The sequence below is a fragment of the Mchenga conophoros genome, linkage group LG14, assembly GCF_057382185.1.
Source record: "Mchenga conophoros isolate Kocher_MC1m ecotype Shallow Benthic linkage group LG14, M_conophoros_male_GT1.1, whole genome shotgun sequence".
Lineage (NCBI taxonomy): Eukaryota > Metazoa > Chordata > Actinopteri > Cichliformes > Cichlidae > Mchenga > Mchenga conophoros.
The window spans coordinates 16,522,276-16,540,581 of record NC_140539.1 but is presented as its reverse complement, the minus strand read 5'-3'; the positions used below and the strand labels follow the sequence as shown (position 1 = coordinate 16,540,581).

General features: G+C 38.4%; 1 protein-coding gene across 1 annotated transcript in view; it reads left to right on the top strand.

Moving 5' to 3' along the window:
- The first annotated feature begins 3,777 nt into the window (after nt 1-3,777).
- Nucleotides 3,778-18,306, top strand: part of gramd1bb (GRAM domain containing 1Bb) — a 111,821-nt gene continuing 97,292 nt past the window's right edge. The window contains exon 1 of the mRNA XM_085245564.1: nt 3,778-4,146. The gene's annotated coding sequence lies outside the window, so the exon portion shown is untranslated. The remainder of the gene's footprint in view (nt 4,147-18,306) is intronic.

Here is an 18,306-nt window from a genome sequence, read left to right as displayed (position 1 = left end):
ATGGTTACAGCCCCAAATTCTGGGTATCTGCATAGTTCAAGCACATAAGGCAACATGACCGTTGGTGTGCATGTACTTTTAACCAGATGTTGGTGGAACAGAGGATGAAGCCCATGTTCATGGTAATAACACAGTGACAAACAACAAATAACACAGTAGCAAATTTCCCACACGTGGGACTAATAAAGCTTATCTTATCTTAAAAACATTCCCAGTGAAAAGTTTACCTTACTACCCAATTTAGAATGAGCTCTGAGTTTGCTGATGTTGGTGGTGGTGATCATCTTGAGCCACAGTCCAGCAGTTCACTACATGTTTACAGTCTTCCACATTTTTAGAATGTAGAATGCTTTTTTGTTTGTTTGTTTTCTGTAAATTTCCTTTACAGAGATTAAACTGTAGAAAGTTTAATGGAAAGTCACAATAACAGTTTATGGGTTCACATGGGTTCAGTTTATGGGGACCTTTTAATGGCACTATATCCTGTACTGAGAAATATACAAAAAGATAAACACACAGTATCATTGGATTGGATCTAATTTATGTTGCAAAATGAAAATATTTTTTATGCATTTTCTAAAAGTAAAAAAATTGAATATGGTAATTGCTGAGATTATACATTAAAATGCATGGAAACAAACAGCTTTTACAGTGTTATGCAGTGGACAAACTTTTAAAAAAGTTTGTATTTGCAAATGAACAACACCGGGCTCCAAGAAATTAACAGACATCTTAAAGCAGCTACATTACAACAGTAACTGAGGATGTTGATAATACAAACAAAAATAAAATGTCATGTAGAAACCAGTCTTTAAAATATTAGAAAACAAGTTTTAATGTGCTCTATTATTCCAATCACACAGTGGAGAAAAATGTTTTTTTATTTTTTAATGAACTGACAGAAATGAAAACTTTCAGTCAAGATGTAGGTGTCCTTTGCTATCACAGAGCATGTCTATCATCACATCACATAAATGTTCTAGGTCAAAATGACATTTGTTTCATAGTCACAATGGCACAGTGCTGTCAGATGTAGTTACTTCTAAACCAATGTGAGATCTCTAGAGAAGGGTTTTAGGCAACCCCTGATTATTGGTACATAATCAGCGTAAAGCAGCAGATTGTTGTTCCTGTGTAAGGAAAAGATTAACAGGTATTGTGCCTGTCAGTGTGACCTTCATGCAACACAAGTTTGCATTGATTTATTCTAACATTGCAGGGGAAGCAATTTGTAGCAATTTAGTGTTAATGTTAGAGTTGTCAGTGTAAGAAAAGTTACTGATCTTATACTGACATCTGATACTGATTCTAGGTTTTTGAGCACGCTCAGTGATTGCACTCATCAAAGCAAGGACATTTTACTGCTTTTCATTTCACTGGTATGCCAAAAAGTAGAATGAAAAATTGGGAAAATTTGGTTTTATGTTTCTTTACTATGGACATATCACTGTATTTGTTTCACATTTATGAGTATAGTGATTTGAACTGAATTTAACTGAAACATCTAAGATTATTATTGTCATTTTTATCCGTGGTTTAAATTACATTGCACACCAAAACAAAGAGCATCAAGTATTTAAGTAATGATCAGTGTAGCACACATTTAAAAAATTAATCCACTGATTATTAGGATACTATAGCAAACATTTACCAGCAAAATTAGCTTACAGAGTCAAAGAATTCATATAATCCCCAGTAAATAATGCACCGTACTGCAGTACGATCTGAAACCTGCTTTTCTGTGTGGTTTCTGATCAGATAACAGTGTTTTTCTAACTTAGCAGTGACTCATCAATCCCCAATCATTCAAGACCTCCCACAACATTTTTGTTCTGTGAATATATTTACATATATCTATTAAAGTTAGATTTTTAACACTATTGCTTGAAATGAAAACACAAATTACTGGAAAAAAATGTACGTTTTGCAGGGATAGTGTTAAAGGCAGTTAAAATATCCTCCAAACTTAAGAACGTTAAGTTTGTCTTTTGATCCTTACATGGCTCCAACTCACTTTTGGCAGAAAGACCGCAGGCTGGCGATTTCCATCACTGTGCATACTTTTTAAACCTTGAGTTAATCTACAGATTAGAGCTGTCATGCTACTTTTTAATGATGTTGAATTCCTTTTGCTTTTTCATCTATTGGAACAAACACACGGGGCTTTTTTGATTAACTTTATTAGGCTGTTTTTAATATATTTCAAATTTGTTATACTTATTTTGAGTTTCATCTGCATATAAAGTAGGTTTATTGGGTTTTGGGGTCTGTTTGTTTTCTCTTTTTTTGTTAAAATAGCTGAATTCTCTCAATCTACATTTTATTTTCAAGATAGCCTCTGTATATTCTCGAGTCACCTGGTCAAGGGCAGATATTTGTGTATTCGTTTGCAGACAGTGTATGCGATCAAACGTGGACACGAATGCAAATGTTGCTTGTTCCTTTGTAGATAAAACGCATGCCCTTCACAGAGGGAACATTTGCTTCGTTACATTCATAAAAACAAACAGGTAACCGAATATCTGTCGGCCACCTTTAACATACTGGTTGACACAGTTGCTCTTTTCTTATCTGCCAACACAAACACTGGGTTCAAGCCTCAGTAAGAACAGGTGAAACAGAGAAACATCTAATAACTCGATTCAAATCGTTCTGTTTGTGTGCTAGGGAAGGTTCGAAATCAATACTTACTAGAATAATCTGTAACTGCTCTTGGACTTGACTGACACCCCATCAGAATATGTGCTCATCAAGCCTTCGCTCACTCTTATGTCTCGTCTGTGTACTCACTCACAATAAATCAGTTTATTCAAAGACATTTTTACAGCATGTGTTAAAATATCCTTCTAAATTGATCTGATCAGTTTCCAAGCCCACTTGTTATTACAAGCAGGCACTGTGTTTGGCCACCTGGACCTTTCTCCACCAAAGCGCTAATGGATCAGGTCACTCCAGCACTATTTATATCTCTCCGAAAACTATGTTCCTCCTTCCCTCCTGCTGCTATCCCCTTAAACCATGGAGATGTTCAGCATAGAGGGAGGGAGATGGGGAGGTGGTGGCAGAAGTGGTGGTGGTGTTGGGGGAAGGGTAGTTTTAGGGGAGATTCTCATAATAGCGCTTTGCTGTCCTCTTTCTTCTGTTGTGCGTTACGACTGAACGCTCAAAATAGAACATCTCTAGAGAGCATCGAATCAGGCTTACGATAGGTTTATGTGAACAGGGACACGCATACAGTTTAGCTCTTTTTTATGTGATGGTGGGAAAACAGCTTTTCCAAGTTCATTCGTCCACATTCACTTCATATTAGTTTTTTAAATTAGGAAAAAACATGCTCGGTTCAGTCTAGATCCCTTCACACACATTGCCCGTAGTTGAACATGTGAGCTTTTCTCACCCACAAATCAAAGCTTGAGTATAATCCCATTTAATTCAGCAAACACGCCAACCTTGTATTTTTCATAGTCCAAGGAGCCCCTGTTTATCTTCATATTGTGCTATGTTTCAGAACATGTCGATAGCACGAATAAAACACAGGAGCACGCGTTCGATTGCATAACAGCAGGAAGTAACCAGTTACATTGAAGACAAATACTCTAAAGAAGCTGACAGGAGTTTTTCTTTTTTCTTGGTGTGTTTGTTTATCTCTGTTATTTGCATATGTTTGTGTGGAGAGTGCAGTGTGTGTGTATGCGTGCCTGTGGGGGCTTGAGCCACAGTGGATAAAAATGCATGCCAGAGTGAGAGAGAGCAAGCGAACGTACAAGTGGAGCAGGATCAGGAAGGGGAGAGAAAGAGAGCGGAGAAGGAGACCGAAGAAACCGAGAGAGGGGGTTTTGAGCTGTGCGGTAGCAAGTCGTCGTTCCTGAAGAAGAGGGAGGTGCATCGCTCCATCTTCTCATCTGGGATTTAAACTGCTTTAAATTGGCTTTAGTCTGACAGAGGATTCCCCGGCTCGTGGAGTGCTGCTCTCTTCTCCAACGCAACACGGGACTTTGTTGTGAAGCAAGAGAGACGCACAGGAAGGAGGGAGAGGGACACTTGCTCCTACTTCCTTTGTACCCAGCCTGCTTGACAGATGGCTCTGGCAGACTGATCTCTGACTCTCACCCAGGAATGAGTCCTCACATCACTCACTGAGGCAACGTATGTCAGCTCTTTTTTTCTTTCTTTCTTTTCTTTTTTTTTGCTAAAGCTGCATGCTCGTACTTGTGTTCAGCTGCACTGTTTGCTTTGAATGTGTTTGAATGAATGTGCAAAATGAAAATGTGCATGCAAGTGTGCCTGAAATGTTAGTTCATGGGCAGTGCCAAAGGGAATGTGAGGACAGGAAGTACTGTGGCTCAATCACCACCACATCAGCACCTTATCAGAGTGAAGTTATTTCACAAGGTTCAAATAGTGGAGCTTTTAATTAGTTTTTTTTCCTTTCTCTCTAGCTGACTTGTATATATTAGATTAAGATTAAGCTGAGGTCCAGAGCGAGTTTGTTGACGGCAGACGGGCTGTGACCTGGTGCCAGCACCTTTTCTCCTGACTCTGCAACCACCTGGACTTTTTCAACCATTCAACCAGCTACCCTTTATAGATTAAACTGATGCTGCTGTTCTTCTGTGCAGACTTATAAATCATGATGGCACACACTGCAACAGAAGCAGGTGTTGTGTTTCAGATTATAGACACTATTATTTGCAAGGTTTAGCACTAACTGTGATACGAACCTGAGAGAGTTCCGTTATCTGTGTGCTTTTGATTGTAGGGACAACAAAACACACCTGATAAATGTGTCGTAGAGTACAACAAAAGCTATACAAACACAGTGTATTAATTTATTCACTGCAAAAAAAGATATTCAGCCATGCAATAAATGTTCATATGCATTCTGTGCCACTCACCAAAGAGCAGTTTCTATAGTACATTTGAAGATTGTACGTTTTGATCTTATTCACATTTTTCTCCTGTAATTAGAAATCCCTGCGACTCAGGATTAACACCAAACTCACTTACTTAGTTGCTGGCCAGTTGCCAGCCTTTCTTATAAACCAATACTCTCTACACAATGTGCTAGCTTCTCTCAAGCAGCTAACACCGTTGGGAATGTATTGTTTAATTTCCTTAGAAAAATAGATGACAGTCTTGTAATATCTATTGAAAATCTGCGATTTTTCAATGTGGGGAAGTTTGCATCAGAAACAATGGCTGAATACACGAGCTTGGTCTGTGTAATAACTCACTCACGTTCACTTTCACCTGTCCTTGCTGTCACAAATGCACAAACACAACCAGACAGACTGTACATGCACGCAAACACTGTCTCCTGTCTTGTACCTGATGTCATCACAGTGTTAGTGTTCAGAGCAGATGCTGATAAATTGCTGATAGTAATTAATAGCAGGATAAACTTGCACACCGCATAAGTATTTGCTGGAATGTGAAGACAGTCAACAAAAATATATGAAGAGGTAGAAATGAGAAAGAAACTCACATTTTATGTATTTGTAATCACAGCTGATTCGACAAAAATTAAACTGAGGACCAAATCTTGACCGTAAAAAAAAATAAAAAAAATTAAAGTATCAACTTAATCAATTTTCATCCATTTTTAGTGAGCAGAATTTTACCACCAATATAGACCGTTCACAAGTACTGCACCCGGTGCTAGCCTTTATCATAGTTGTGTTCACTGATATACACAGATAAGAATAGCCCCAGCAAACTCAAACAGCACCAAGACCCTCTGCATGCTTACCCACTTGAAATACTATACTTTCAGCTAATTAAATATTTAGCAGACATGGCAAACCAGATGTTAGATTCCAGTTAATTACCTCACCTGTAGGACTGTACAAAGCTGTAACTTGGAACTTCTGTGATTTTGCTTATCCTCCCCTCTCATCTCTATTAGTTGCCACAGTATATTATCGCTCTGTCACCCAAACAGTTGACCATCAGATTTCTGTGCTTGGTCTCAACATTATGTGCTTTCCTCTTTGTATAGGAGGCACCTCCAGGTTCATAGTTCAAACTGTGGCATTTTGTCAATGTCAGCTTAATGTGTTTATTTTTAGCATTCACTGACTGTCTCAGAATGAAGATTGATGTTGGATTGCTTCCCATTGGATTCCCAGAGTCACTCTCGTGCTCTCTAGTGCCCATATTGAAACTCACACTATTAGCTCTAGATTAAAAACACATCGGCTTCCCGTCTGTCCGACAAACATCACAAAGCAGGGGAACTGTAGTCACTGCAATGAAAACCAGTTACTTTATGAAAGCACGGTATGTGGTCAGATGAAAAGCAGAGGTTCATGGTTACGCTTTGAATTTGACCTTTTGCTCTGGATTGAGTGTTTTTTGTCTTGCAGACTATGTCCTGCTGAGCCCATAATGCTATAATAATACATGTGCCAATGCAGGTGTTATATTTTAATTATATTTAGTCATTAACAATAAACACTAGAAGGTGTATTTGTTTTCTAAAACACTGGAAATGTGTGTCCAGGGCTGACAAGGTATTATTACCTGGGCTTCTTTTTCCACCGGCAGAAGAAAAACCTGCAGACGCTACTCAAACGGACCAAACCTGGGTTTGAACCCAAGACCCCTCTTGCTTTGAGACAGCAGTGCTAACTATAAGCAACTGCAGTTATTACTGTAACTACTGTATTGCACTTTATTTTGTCATAGTACAGCAGCACTATGAGCTGTAGTCAGGTCTTGTTCTGAGTCTGAGTGGTTTTTATGTGTTCCGTGGAAGAAATAACCACATCTTTATCCTGGTTTCTGCTTGTTATCTCTTTTAGTCCTTACTCCCTGCCACCGTTCTGTGAGCAGCAGCATTTCATTGTTTTGACTCCCAGTGCCATCTGGACAGCATCCACGTTCTTAATTTTGCATGATGCTTTCCAGCATGATTGTTTATAAGTCTAAATTGAATTCTGTGGTTTGACACTTTGTGGTTACATATTACATACGTACTGGTGTTTAACTTTAAAGTCTTTAAAGGCACCTGGCACATAATGCCAGGTGTCAAAATGATCAAATCCAGCATTCTTTGTTGGTCTCATTTCAAACTGTAACGTCTGAACTCTTGGTTTGCATTCTTCAACTAATCACCTGCTCTGACAGAGCGCTTGCATAGTTGGCATGTTTTACTGGTATTAGCAGGTGTTATTGTAAGCCTGACGGACTTAACATCTTGGGAGACACGCTGAGTATATATCGTCCGGTGTTTAATTAGTACCTACTCCTTCAACATATTGAATTACTTATTGACTTCCTTTAATGAAGATTTATTTCACACATGCTACTTCTGTTTCACAATTCATCGAGACATGTTTTTTCCTAGTTACTTTCACATAGTGAATCAATTCTGATTTGCAGAAATCGTTCAGTTCGCATTTTTGATTCATTACAAGTGTAGCATCAGTTATATGTATATGTGGTTCCTGTTTGTTGACAGAATGTCACCTGCTTTTTTCTGTGCAGGTGACATTAGTTTTTTTTCTTGTGGCAACATAATAGAGTGAAATGAGTTCAGTGGAAATCAAACTATAGATTTTGTTCCTTTGAGCTAGATCAGAGCAACGACAGAACTTTCCTTTTTCCTAGTGAGAGAGGACAGATCAGATCAGTTGATACTGAAGAATCTTTACTGCAATATTAAGCTGTACTTATGCATCATATTTAAGCATTAATATGTGAAATGAATGCTAAATGATTGTCTTGTTCCTGTTTTCATTTTCCCACAATTACAGTTCACTTTTGGTTATGAGCGTCCCGGATATTATTACGCTCCATATTAGTTCAGTTCTCACTGTCTAATCTCATTGTTTTTTATCCAACAAAGCTGAAATGATAAAACTGAATAAGTGTTTAGCTAATGCAAGGAAGCAACTTGCTTTACCTCAGGGAAATTAGCAGCCAACTTGCAAGCAAAACTAACTGCTTGTATGTCACACCAGAGGGAAGATGAGACAAAAACAAAAACCAGGGGGTGGGCACAGCACATGCAATAATTAGCAACTGTCATCATGACGCTTACATGAGGAAAACATTTTTATTTTTGTGTGCTGCAAGCAGCAGTTATTTCCTGTCCTGTCCTGGAGACCATTTAACTACAGAAATTTGCAGGTTTCTTTAAACATTTAGATTGCACATCAGCGTCACAATCACCTTTCACAAATGACTGTCTGTGTTTTCTGTGCATTGAACTATTTGCTGTAATACTAAATGACATCCTTTCCTGCTTATTAGATAATCTGTAGACATTTATTGCACACACAATAGAGCGGTCTAAACCATAGCATGTCAGCTATAATGGAGTGGATATTTATCGTGCTAAAAGCTGCCCAGGCAGATTTAGCTTTACAGCCCCAAAAGCAGAATTAGCATAATTAATGGCAGGCCTGTTGTTACACAAAATCTGTGGGATGTGCCAAATTTCAACACTCGATGATGAGAATGGTGATGTGAAAAGAGGAGGAAGGAGATTAGGTCTAGAGACTCAGGAGAAAGAGATAATTAATCCTAATGATTTTATTCGTTCCCTGATTTGACCTCCAGTACCACCATGAGGGCAATATTCATGCGTCTGCATAAAATAACTACTGAAGGGATGAGTGTAAATTTTGTAGAAGCATTTAAGGGTTTGCCCTTGAAAGAGCTGAAAAAAATATAATTGCAGTTACTGAAACTGGCAACAAAATGAATCAATTAGCGACCTCAGCATTTTTAAAGATAAATGTAAAAAAACTGACAAAGGGGAAACTGGTTGGAAACATCATAAAACATTAGCTTTTAAGTGTGTTCTCCCCTTGAGCGCCTAACCCCTGCTATCCTCTGTTTTCCAGTTAGACCAGCCTCCAACACTGTTGGATGACACCCTCTTTTAGAAGCTTTAACAGTGTTTAATATTTAGTTTGCGTTGGGGGATCATTAAAATTGCTAGTGGCTTTGGTCAATCAGATTTGGAATATATTAAGCCATTAAAAAAAGTTGCTCACTAATCATCATAAATATTGTGAGCATTGTGCACTCAGTGCCTTGTGTAGGCCCTGCACTGCAGTTTTCCTCTTTTCTGTGCTTCATCTGTATCCAGTCCCTCAAGATTGCCACTGACAGCAACCTTTCCTGTTACAGCTTGTCTTAAAAATTGTCTCCTGTTTTCTGCTTCTTTTTGTTTGATGTCAGTCTGTCGCTGTGTTCCTTGTCTTGGGTGATATTTAATGACCCTTAGTCCTTGTGTCTGTGGTTGTATCCTGCTCATTTGGCTATTTCGCTGAACTGTGTCCTCCGAGGAAGCTTTGTAAGAATAACTGTTTATTACTTTTCACTATACCTGTTTTTTATTGCTTTCCGTCTTCTAAACCATTTTTCATTTGATTACAGAGAAACGTGTTTTTCGTGACCAATAAAACAAAGCAAGGAGAGGGCAACTGTTATCAAGAAATTCTCCTCAATTAACATAATAGACTTTACATCAGTGTTGCATTATTCCACAGCCAGGCTTTAGTAAGTATTTAAAGATGCAAGTGAGAGGATCTGTGTGTAGGATCTTTGACAGCAGAAAAGAAAACACACGGAGAATATTCAGTATGCAGCTCAAACATGTCAGACGGGACTTATAGGAGCTTATATGTAGAGCCCACCAGGTATCTACAAGATTACAAGCAGGCCTCATACACACAGCTGTCCATTTTAACGAGATGGTCCTCAGTAATGACAGTGTTGGCTCCAACACTGTGACACAGCTCAAACTATCCAACTGTGGTCCACTTGGCTGCTGAGCAAATGTAATGAGTGTGTCTAAAACTCCTACAGCATGCTTCACATATCCATGAGCAATACAATAAAACCTAAGCTCTTATTCATTTTACGCTATTTTTAAGAATGTAATATCTGTCACAAAGTCTCTGTCTTATTGATCTTTATTGCATTTTTACTTTCATATGACTCCATTAATAAACCCTTAAATGAAAAGGACATGTAACGAGAGTCTGGAACTTACCAGGGATTGCATATCTGTGTACTTACATTTCTCAGTTTTTGACTATTTCATGTATTTCAATGCAAGTTCAGTGAAATGTGAGCATTTGGATATCAAATGAAGGTGGCCTTTCAGTGACTGTTTTTGTATTTGCAACAATATTTGTATAACACACAGTAAAACCATAAAAATAGAGCATAAAATAGAGTTCAACACTGTTAGAGCAAAAACAAACAAACAATAAAATAATAAAACTAGTGCTTGAAACGTAAAGAAAAGAACTGTGTGAATAAAATAATAACCAGTAAAATTAAAAACAGATGTAAGGAGGAATATAAAAGAAGATGAGCAATCACTTTACTGTACAAAGAAAGAAAGAAAGAAAGAAAGAAAGAAAAAAAGAAAGAAAGAAAGAGTCTTCCTGTGAAAGAAAGTTACGAGGAGTGATTTGAGTTTGCTAAACTAAGTTAGCACTAAAGAGTCCCACAGCTGCAGGGAATGGGGGGGACTAAGGGTGCAATTAGAAAGGTAATTGAGGAATGTAGGCAGCAGCCCAGTTCACAAGTAAAGTAAATCTGTGATGTAGGTAAGTGGAAAGCCATTCAAAGTTTTAAAAGTGTTTATAAAAAGTTTAGAATCAGTTCTATAGCAAACAGATATTTGGTGTAATGTAGCAAGAAAGGAAGTGATGTGGTCGTCTCTCATCTGAGACTAAATGTAGGTGTTGGAGTTTTGGAGGATACCTGAGTAGAGAGAAAAAATAATCATAAATGATACTTTTTCTTAAGCTGAAAAAAAAGCACGCCATGGCAACTCATGTGTCAAAATAAAGCTTGGAGTCAAAGATTAGACCTCAGATTTAGATATTTTGAGCCATAGGAGGCTTTGTGATTTATTAATTCATTTCGTATGAGCTATGAAATGGGAGAATTCGTTTCTGTCAGTAACAGTCACCAGAACAGTTGATAGCTGGGAAATACAACAGAGGGTAAGGATTTCCAGAAACAGCACTGAAAACAACAGAACCAGTATTTCACGTAGTTTATCAGAGATTTTATATGTTGTATCAAAACAGTAACAAATTCTATAACCTTTTACCATGTATTGCACTTCATATCACTACATGCTTTTATATGTCATGTTTTTCATGCTTTAGCACTGTTATACTACTATAGTAGCTTAAAGCTGTGACACTGGGGTTCTTGCAGAGACAGATTTCTGTAAAACTGATGCAGAATGGCAGCTGTCAAATGCATCCAAAGCAAAGGGAGACACTATTCCATATTACATATAAATATTATTTCAAAAGAAAAAGATAATCACAGTAAAATTATGAAATGTCTTTCACTGTAGGCAGGAATTTTGGTTTGCTATGGTCCGTATTAGCCTGGCAGTCAGACAGATTCTGACAGCTCATGCTTCATTTGTTCTAGCATAATGAGCCTCGTCCCTCCTCTCATTGAGGCAGACTTCTAGCCGCCCTTGCAAGTGACAGGTCAGTCACAACTGTTTCTCCACTTATCTCTGGAGTCCACCGAGATGACTGACATTACTGCACGTTGTAGTCCGTGTTCTTTCCCATCGCTCAGTGCTGTGTCACACACTGATTACAGTGGCACAGTGTTGTGCACGCGTTGGTAATGCCACTTGAAAATCAAAACTGAACTCCACCCTAATTCATACTTGTGCATTTGTCTGGAGATGGTAGGCTACTTCCATATGGCCTTTGGATAGGTTTAGATACGTACTGTGTGCTCATATGCGTAACCATATGAGATCAAAGGGACGCAATCACTTCATTTTCATTCTGTCTCATGGGGCACTTATTTTGCTGACAGATGTGTGTGAACAAATTAAGTCAGTTCAGCAGGCTTTTATTTGGCGTGCCCATGTAGTAGAAGGCTTTGTGTAGAAACCTCACTAGGGAGGTTTTCTTTTTCTTTAGATTTAAAGAATGCCTCTTTATAATTTTTGACTGTGACTTCTTTAAAAACTGATACTCCATCATATTAGTCACAGAGACTGAAAGTGATCCAACATAGCTATCCATTTAACAATATTTTTTCATGTATTACTTTAAGTATGACAGGTCAGAAAGATGAAAGACAAACTTAACGTGGAGTAAGCTTGAAATTTTTGTATATCAGTGAGAGAGAGGGCTTTTTGATGCAATACAAAGGAAACTTTGAATGTGTGCTGTGTTGTGGATTAAGCTGCAAGACTGGTTTCTGTGGGCATTTTAATACTTGTCACTGATAAGCTTTGCACTTTTTGAATCTATTAAAACCCCTATTATTCTACACAGGCTAGAGCCTTGGCTCTCCATTGAGCAGCAAACAATAAGCTTCACAGTTGCCTTTTCCGCCTATGTGGGATGAGTGATTTGTATTAAAAACACAGATTTTTGTGCCACTTTCAAAGACCAAAAAATAGAGCTCTGCATTTAAACTGTGGGTCTGTGTTTAATGATGTCGCTTGATTTTAACCGTTTTTAGGGGATAGTTAGCATGAATTGGCAGCTGTTGCTGCGGTTTTTATTAAACTTCTCTTTTCTCTTAAGATCACTCTTCTCTTTTTAATGTGCACTATAGATCATAGACTGCCAGCACAGTACTGATTTTCCAAGCTATTGGAATCCTATTGTGAAAAGATTGCACCTGGTCTCAATGGATATTTGGAAGGTAATCATTTCTGAGTAGTGAAATCTGCATAACAAATTGCATGGATTCCCAAGTTTCTGGAATAAGAAACCATGCCATCTGTTGTCTTATGGTAAAAGATGCTTTTAAACTTCATCCCATTGTTTTCTATCTATATAGTCATAGAAACAGAAAGAGAATACAATGAACTGATTCACTGTGTGTTGTCTTACAATTTAATATCATGTGTAGGTAATTTTAGTGGCCACAGAAGGGTTGCATTGGGCATATTGATTCAAAGAAACCTGACTGCTGTCGAAAAGTAAAACATTTTTCCATTAACTGCTAATGAGCAGCATCTCTGTGGTCCTCAGAGGAGCTAAATATATTTAATGTATTTTCTTCTTCTGCAGCTGGAAGGGTGTGTGTTTTTTTCAGGACTAATTACCTACTTGTAGCTGTTTCCAGATGGCTATTCTCGCCTGGCAGTTGCTCCTTAATCACATGTCACAGCTTTTTCTCTGCACTTAAAAATCAAGGTAGACGGCACGCGCTTGCTCATAAATAATAGCCTCTGGATAGATGTCAGACCCCAGTGTGATTAAATATAGCAATTCAACTTCTGTTTTCTCGAGTTTAGTTTAGGAAGTGTGTGCCAACAAAGACAAAAAGTTTCACCGTCTAATGTCAAAATGTATTTAAAAATTAGCTTTTTATATAAGTTTTGTAATTTATACCAGCTTCTTCTCTTGTAGTTTCTAACATAATTTGTAAGCTTGCTCACTTAAAAGGAAAATAAGAATCTTTTCTTAATTTTATGCTAATTTCCTCTTCATCAAGAGACAAAATATCAACCAAAAATCCAGAAAACACATTCCTCTTTTATATTATTATTATCAAAGGTCTCATTTGAAGCAAGTTTCATCTGGACCTGCATAGCGAGAGATTTACGTTTACGAAGGACATTATGGAAAAAATGTCAGATGTAGAAAATGATGAGCGTTTATATTAGAAAATGTCAAGCTGGGCAACATCACTTTGAGACCTTTTTGATGAAGTTCTCACAAAGTAATCAAACATTCTTAGTACTTTCATGTTGCTGAGTTTATTGCCTTGTAAAACCTATGCATCACTCCCTTTCTGTATATTATTAACAGTATATGCACAGCAACCTTATATCCTCAGTTTGCATCTACATATCCAAAGCTAAATTACCAACAACTCTCCAAGCCTTAAGACACCGACAGACTGTGATATTTTCAAAGTCTTATAAGTTTATTGCATTTCACACTGTGCACCTTGTATCTAAAAAAACTTAGTTGCAACATCACATTTGATAGTTAATATATATGCCTAATATGATTTGATTGGCTAGTGCATGCTCAAGAACATTTGAATAAACAGGGTGAGTAACAACAGCTTGAATAGTTAAATGTTTTTTTAACTCGACGGAAATGAAGCAAAGAAAACAACCCACATTTCAGTTCAGCAGCACATAATATTAGCCCTCTAAGTGGAGCATAAGTCAGAGTGTTGAAGACTGAAAGGTGAGTTCTTAATCCGTCTAGCTCCGAGAAATAAGACTTTATAATTCAATTTTATATCAAGTACAAAAAAAAATAGGTGTAATTTCAGGCTTTGTTTTCTTGGCCTTTATATTTCTGAAGATTTTTCTTTATTTTAAATATTGTGTTGTTTCTTTGGCATTTTTTTAATAAGCCAACACCACAATGGATTTTAAATCAAACAGTAGAGAATCTGCACTTCAGGTGATTTAAATGCAGACACATAGTGTTAATTTAAGGGGGTTTACAAGCATTTTTGTTCAGGAACTGCAGCGATTTAAAAAAGCCTGCAGAGTTATGAAAAAGGTCTGTGGACAGATGAAACCATGATTAACTTGTATAAAATAACAGGAAAAGAAAACAGCTCGCGATCTGAAGCATGTCGCATTATCTGTCAGACATGGTGGAGGCAACGTCATTGCATGGGCCTGTAAGCTGATAGAAGCAAAAAGACGATGTCACCGCCTTTGATTTTATCATTTTGAGTTTTAGTGTTTTAGTTAATATTTACTGGTTTAGCTTCTGTTTAGAGTTTTCTTTTCTTTTGTAGGGCGTGTTATGTTTTGTAGACTTGGAGGTTCATTAGTATTAAATGTTTGTGTTGTGTTTTCAGATTTTCCTTGCCTCCTCAGCGCCTTGCAATCTTTGTCATGTGTTTCCCCATGTAGTTACTTCCCCCAGTCTCATTTCACTTACCTCAAGTTTTTCTTCCCCTGTCTCATCATCTTGACTGGTTTCTGCTGTGTCTAGTTCCCCAGGTGTTTCCACTCCCTCTAATTACCTCATGTATACAGGAAGTGCATAATTATTAGGCAAATGAGTATTTTGTCCACATCATCCTCTTCATGCATGTTGTCTTACTCCAAGCTGTATAGGCTCCAAAGCCTACTACCAATTAAGCATATTAGGTGATGTGCATCTCTGTAATGAGAAGGGGTGTGGTCTAATGACATCAACACCGTATATCAGGTGTGCATAATTATTAGGCAAAATGGGTCAAAAGAAGGACTTGACAGGCTCAGAAAAGTCAAAAATAGTGAGATATCTTACAGAGGGATGCAGCAGTCTCAAAATTGCAAAGCTTCTGAAGCGTGATCATCGAACAAGCAAGCGTTTCATTCAAAATAGTCAACAGGGTCGCAAGAAGCGTGTGGAAAAACCAAGGCGCAAAATAACTGCCCATGAACTGAGAAAAGTCAAGCGTGCAGCTGCCAAGATGCCACTTGCCACCAGTTTGGCCATATTTCAGAGCTGCAACATCACTGGAGTGCCCAAAAGCACAAGGTGTGCAATACTCAGAGACATGGCCAAGGTAAGAAAGGCTGAAAGACGACCACCACTGAACAAGACACACAAGCTGAAACGTCAAGACTGGGCCAAGAAATATCTCAAGACTGATTTTTCTAAGGTTTTATGGACTGATGAAATGAGAGTGAGTCTTGATGGGCCAGATGGATGGGCCCGTGGCTGGATTGGTAAAGGGCAGAGAGCTCCAGTCCGACTCAGACGCCAGCAAGGTGGAGGTGGAGTACTGGTTTGGGCTGGTATCATCAAAGATGAGCTTGTGGGGCCTTTTCGGGTTGAGGATGGAGTCAAGCTCAACTCCCAGTCCTACTGCCAGTTTCTGGAAGACACCTTCTTCAAGCAGTGGTACAGGAAGAAGTCTGCATCCTTCAAGAAAAACATGATTTTCATGCAGGACAAAGCTCCATCACACGCGTCCAAGTACTCCACAGCGTGGCTGGCAAGAAAGGGTATAAAAGAAGAAAAACTAATGACATGGCCACCTTGTTCACCTGATCTGAACCCCATTGAGAACCTGTGGTCCATCATCAAATGTGAGATTTACAAGGAGGGAAAACAGTACACCTCTCTGAACAGTGTCTGGGAGGCTGTGGTTGCTGCTGCACGCAATGTTGATGGTGAACAGATCAAAACACTGACAGAATCCATGGATGGCAGGCTTTTGAGTGTCCTTGCAAAGAAAGGTGGCTATATTGGTCGCTGATTTGTTTTTGTTTTGTTTTTGAATGTCAGAAATGTATATTTGTGAATGTGGAGATGTTATATTGGTTTCACTGGTAAAAATAAATAATTGAAATGGGTATATATTTGTTTTTTGTTAAGTTGCCTAATAATTATGCACAGTAATGGACACCTGCACACACAGACATCCCCCTAAAATAGCTAAAACTAAAAACAAACTAAAAACTACTTCCAAAAACATTCAGCTTTGATATTAATGAGTTTTTTGGGTTCACTGAGAACATGGTTGTTGTTCAATAATAAAATTATTCCTCAAAAATACAACTTGCCTAATAATTCTGCACTCCCTGTATATTTAGCCTCGATCTCTGTTCAGACCTTGGCAGAGTGTCTGTTTGTCATTACTGTGTTCATTCGCTCATGTGCTTCATGCTTCTGGTTAAGAGTATGGATGTTGCAACTTTTGTACATGAGCTTTTAAACTAGTTAAAGGTTAGTTTTCATTTACCTTCGAGTCCTGCATTTACAGTATCTCACAAAAGGGACTACATAAATATTTTGCTATATCTTTTCATGGGACAACACTGAAGATATGACACTTTGATACAATGTAATGTAGTCAGTGTACAGCTTGTATAACAGAGTAAATTTGCCGTCACCTCAAAATAACTCAATTGAGTTCAGTAACTCAATATGGTTGAAGTCTGGAGACATGCTTGGGCAGTCAAGTACTTTTACACTCAGTTTATTTAGCAAGGCACTGGTCTTTTTGGGGGTGTGTTTGGGGTTGTTATCATGTTGGAATACTGTCCTATGACCCTGTTTCTGAAGGGTTGGGACCATGCTCTGCTTGAGTATGTCACAGTACATGTTGGCATTCATGGTTACCTCCTTTAACTGTAGCTCTCAGGTACCAGCAGCAGTCATGCAGCCCAAAACAATGACATCCCACCACCATGCTTGACTGTAGGCAAGACACACTTGTACTCCTCACTTGGATGCCGCCACAAACCCCAAATAGGTTTGTCTTGGTCTCATCAGACCACAGGTAATCCAGGGCCTTAGTCTGCTTGTCTACAGCAAACTGTTTGTGGGCTTTCTTGTGCATTATCTTCAGAGAAGTTCTTCTGGGACGATAGCCATTTGATGTAGTGTGTGGCGTGTGGTCTGAGCACTGACAGGCTGACCCTCCACGCCTCCAACCTCTGCAGCAATGCTGGCAGCACTCAAAATAATGAAAAAGGCTCATGGTTTATGTTCCATCTCCTAGTAAATTACACAAGAACTGTGATAACACAAGAACAAGCTTAGACCCTCCCTCAGGCTACTGGCCTGTATGAAAAACATCTTTCAGGTTATGGTTATTTTTTAGAACAATTCCCTTTGCTTTTTTGACATATTTGAGATTTTGTTATTCCAAAAATGCTTTCTCTATAATGGAAATCACATCACATCAAGGCAATGCATTAACCTTTTGATGGATATCCATTCAAAAAGTCCCATTTTCTGAAATGTAGTCATCTACAATGCACAAGGTGATTCTTCAGTCTCTGAACCTTGGCTGAAAGGTTTGCGGGATCCAGCTCCAGGAACACTTCTTGAAGTACCTCGAAGCAATATTTGAGATTGTTGGTTTATTTCAGATCCACAGCATAGACTAGTCCCAACAGATAGCAACAGGCTCTGCTGAGATCCCGAGATTACCGAGAACAGTTATGCCCTCAATAACGATCCCTACATCACAAGGTTTGAGTGACCCATCTTGGTTCTCCAGCACGTAAATCTTCATCACCTCCTCAGCCAAAGCCTCAACACAGACATCATCAGCATCCTCCTATAGACATAAGGAACTAGAGTAAGCTTACTTTTATTCCACATATTTTAAGACATGGACACAAAAAGGCTGTTTTCACATAAAATCTGAAGCTACGAATTTGAAGACTGAGATCCTAAATTTTAAGCAATTTGAAGTAAATGCTGTTCTCTGATATACTTCATAGCTTTAGTTTTTTCGCTGGATAAGTTCTTTTGGAATAAGTGGGGGACGTCCAGCAGCGATACACAACATGATACAAAAAGTTACTTAATGTTTCCTTAATAGCTGGTGAAGGGTTTCAGTCATCCAATT